Source organism: Chrysochloris asiatica, unplaced genomic scaffold (assembly GCF_000296735.1).
Source record: "Chrysochloris asiatica unplaced genomic scaffold, ChrAsi1.0 scaffold00051, whole genome shotgun sequence".
NCBI classification, from domain to species: Eukaryota; Metazoa; Chordata; class Mammalia; order Afrosoricida; family Chrysochloridae; genus Chrysochloris; species Chrysochloris asiatica.
Window position 1 is genome coordinate 13,206,894 of NW_006408569.1, and position 4,787 is coordinate 13,211,680.

The window sequence follows — 4,787 nt, forward strand, 5'->3', positions numbered from 1 at the left end:
TGCTATTCATTTCGTCACTCTTTCTTCCTAGTCTGTCTTTGTCTGAAAGCTCATCTGAAACCTGTCCACCATGGGTGACCCTGCTGGTATTTAAAATATCAGTGGCATAGCTTTCAGAATCACAGCAACTCACAAGCCACCACAGTATGACAAACTGACAGAGGAGTGGTGGAACACACCTATTAGCCTCCCGGAAATCTTTACCTGGATCTCTCATAGGCATTATATTCTCTCTAAACCCTAAACTCAACACCACTTCAACAAATGACTTGTCAAGTCTCTTAACCTTCCTGAGGATCTGCTTCCTTAAGAGTTGTTGCAAAGATGAAACTAGAACAAATGTGTAAAATTGTTTTCAGTTGCGTTTCAGTCAATTCTGACTCAGGGAATCCTCATGTGTGTGGAATAGAATGACTATAGAGTTTTCCAGACTGATCTCTCTGAAGCAGAACAACAGGCCTGTTTTCCACAGTGTCTTTGCATGGGTTCTAGCTGCCCATCTTTTGCCTAGTTCTAGAATACCTAACTGTTTGCATCACTCAGGGACTCTATATGTAAAGTAGCTGATAGTAATGATCTGTTGACTCATCCTTACCATTACTACTACTAGAGAAGGCTTCATGGGGAAGGTGAGACTTTATCTGGAATTTAAACAAATGGGTAGGATTTAAATGAAAACAGTGGGATGTTTCTATGTTATTTTTTACCAGTTGGCTGTGTGGCCAAGATTTGTACCAGGTCACCCTGTTCTGCCATATCCAATTGAATTTTATTACTCAATTCATACGACAACTGCCTCTTGTATTTTCATTCCATTATGTTTTTAGAAACTGACATCTGGTCTCCCACCTACCTGCCTTCTATATTTCAGCTATTTCCATGGATGCTCTTTGCTAAAGCTACACATCTGATACCACCAAGGAGGCACCATGTGTGTACTGGCATTTGTGATATTTCCAGGATCTATGGTGCCTTCTGGGTGCTGAAGGCATCATCTGCCTCTAATCAGAAACAAAACATGTTCTGTATATGAACCGTAGAAATGATAGAGTTGTTGGGGGTCTAATTAGGACTATAATTTGGAATATCCAGAAAAAAAAAAAGAAAATATATTTTAAGAGGATATAGTTAATGAATTTTATCTGTAATAATAATCATATGTCCTTAGGTTCATAATCGAAATATAAAGTTAAAATGAACAATTCAGGTATTACTTGGAATATTGAAAAAGACAAATTTAATGTATTTACTTAGCTATCTATATATACAAGCAGATAGGGAACAGATTTCCCAGCAAACAAAGACCTTTTCTTACTTGGAGCAGTTCAACTTGCCATGTGTTGACAAAATAGTCTAAGTAGCAGCACTGTTTTGCTAGCTATATGAAAAAGCACTCAGGTGTAGGAGAAGCAGTTATCAATATTATCAGCTCTAATTTATGACCTGGCATTAATCATTGTTGCATATTAATTGAATGTAGAAGTAATTCCCTTTAAACGACAACTAAGCCATTTGAACTGCAAGGTCAGTAGTTCAAGCTCACCAGCTGCGCCTTGGAAATCTTATACAGGGTCTCTATGGGTCAGAACTGACTCAATAGCACTTAACAACAGCAACAACAACAAAGTTGTTTGCTGATATCCTTATCAATAAGAAGTCTTTTGCATATTCATCTCACAAGTAGTAATACTAGTAGTGAACTGACTGCGAAGTTGGTTCAGGCTCACCAGCAGCTCCTCAGAAACCCTACCCAGGATCACTATGGGTAGGAACTAACTTGACAGCACTTAACGACAACAGAAACAGCAATAAGTGTCTCCTGGGATTTTTATACGGTGATAAATCAAGGTTAACATGTCCAGTGCGTACTATGTGGTAGACAGTGTGCACTTTTTTGTGCATTTTATTATGCAGTTATCACCATTAATTTTCATGTGAGTTAAGCAATAGTCTGACCTCCCTTTCTGAAATAAGTAAATTGTAAGTTAAATAAGCTAAATAACTTTTACAAGAACCCACAGGTGGCGGCGGGGGGAGCCAAAATTAATACCTTGTTTGGTTTGAGTATAAACCCATGCTCCTAACCATTAGGCTGGACTGCCTCCAATCACTATTTTTCTAGAACTCTAACATCCAAAGAGTCCCTGGGTGGCACAAATGCTTAAATACTTGAGTAGGTTGATGATTTGAACCCATCCAAAGGTATCTCAGAAGAAAGATCTGGTAGTCTTTTTGAAAGCCTTCAGCCGTGAAAATCCTGTAGTGTAGTTCTACTCTACACACATTGGGTGGCTATGAGCAGGCATTGACATGATGGCAACTAACAACACTAAGACCCATACTAATACAATCAATACTTCATAGTTATGATAATACATTTGTCAAAGTGATACTCAAAAAGCAAATGTCTTTTATCCAGGGCTTCAAACCAGTTAATTCTGATTCAACCCCCTGTTGAGAATTTATTTCCTGTCCCCCATTCCCACCCCACCCCCAGATATAGGGAACCTAAATATACATTTTAACAAGATCCCCAGGAATGAATTGGTTCGAAGCCCTGGTTTTGTTATATATAAGGCTGCCATGAATTGGAACTGATTCCACAGTAACAAACAATAGAAGGATCGAGAAAATGTCATATTAAAGAAGCCAACTCTTTATAGTTTACTATTGTAGGTCTTGCCTCTTATTCATCTCGATTCATTATTGCTCATGTTTAAAACTTATTTAGTTTAAACAGATCTTCCAGCAATGTGGATAGATCCATAATTTTGTAGATATTGAAGAATACTGTATTTTTTTATGTTTAATATCTGTTGTGATATTGCTGAGTTCCTTGACCTTTTGGCCACAGCAAAATGCTAAATTGGTGTCTTTAGGACATTCATATCTTTAGAACATCAAGTGTTTAGAATATGACTATATAGCATGTGAGAGTCCTGATGTGGTGCTGTGAGTTAATTCACTGGACTGCAAAGTTGGTCTGAACCACAAGGTCAGCAGGTCAAGCTCACCAGTCACTCCTCAGAAACCCTACATAGGGTCACTAAGGGTCGGAACCAACTTGGCAGCACTTAACAACAACAACATATAGTACACACACAAAAACTATTAGTGACTAAAATCAAGGCCCCTACATTCATCTGTCAGTTTGTCGTACTGTGGTGGCTTGTGAGTTGCTGTGATTCTGAAAGCTATGCCACCGGTATCTCAAATACCAGCAGGGTCACCCATGGTGGACAGGTTTCAGATGAGCTTCCAGACAAAGACAGACTAGGAAGAAGAAGTGACGAACTACTTCAGAATATTCAGTCACTGAAAACCTTATGAATAGCAGAGAAACACTGTCAGATATAGTGCCAGAAAATGAGTCCCTCAAGTTGGAGTTGGAAGGCACTCAAAATGCGACTGGGAAAGAGCTGCCTCCTCAAAGTAGAGTTGACACTGATGATGCAAATGGAGTAAAGCCGTGGGAGAAAAGCCCGTGGGACCTTCATTTGCTGATGGGGCACAACTCACAATGAAGAGAAACAGCTATAAACATCCATTAATAATCGGAACATGGAATGCTTATCATGTTTGGTAAGGTGAAGGGTCAGAGAAAAAGAGGAAGACCCCCAGCAAGATGGATTGGCAAAGTGGCAGCATCAATGGGCTCAAGCACGACAACAATTGTGAGTTCAGCCCAGGACCAGGCAGAGTTTCATTCTGTTGTGCATAGGGTCGCTATGAGTTATTACTGACCTGATGGCACCTAACAACAACAGCTCTCATGGAGCTTGCCTATTGCTTTGAGGGTAGGAGAGGTGGGCCACAGATGACACATAAAGATTAAACCATAAAATATGCATGGTAAGTGCTCTAATGAAAATAAAACAGGTGGATGTGATCAAGAGTCCTTGGGTGCCTGGAGAGGCTAATTTAGACAAGCTTGCAGCTCCTTTCCATAAATGTAACAGATAAATTAGAAGCCCATCAGCCTGTGAGTATAATCTGGATTATTTTCCGCAAATGCATGCTGTGTCTCACTAATCTTGCCATTTTCTTCCCTGCGTACCTTTAAAAGCCAAACACACATTCTTTAATCAGTATGTCACATGTTCCAATTCATTTGAGTCAGGCAAATATTAAAAGTGGCCCTACAGAGTCCCTAGTTGAATTCACCTCTTTTATTACAGAATGTTAGGATTATGTCACAGAGAATGGCTTTTCCTGCATTTTACTACCTGCAGTTTGGCAATTTACTGCCTAAAAGACTATGGTGTTGTCAACTTGGAGCATACACAATGCATTCACACTACCATATAAGTTTATTAAACATTTACACAAAATAAAATTAGTTTTAGCCTTTATACCTATTATAACTATATTGTTAAGTGGCCAGGAGTTGGTTCTGACTCATAGCAACCCTGTATAGGGTTTCTGAGGAGTAGCTGGTGGGTTTGACCCTATGAAACAACTGATTTACTAAAAAAAAAAGTATGCCTGGCATCGGGGTGTCTTTAGTAGTTTCTCCCGCTAGACCTGTTGTTATTGTTAAGTGCCCTTGAGTTGGTTCCAACTCATAGTCACTCCGTATAGGGTATCCAAAGTGTGGCTGGTGGGTTTGAACTACTGACCTTGAGATGCAAACTGACATTGCAATCTAGTGCATTATCCTGCAGTGCCACTCCAGGACTCCTGAGCTACTACTTAATAAATCCTTTCAAAGTAAGAAAACTTTTGTTTCTTCAGGAAAAATTGTCCCCAAAAGATCCAACTGCTATTGTTGATGATGACAATGAAGA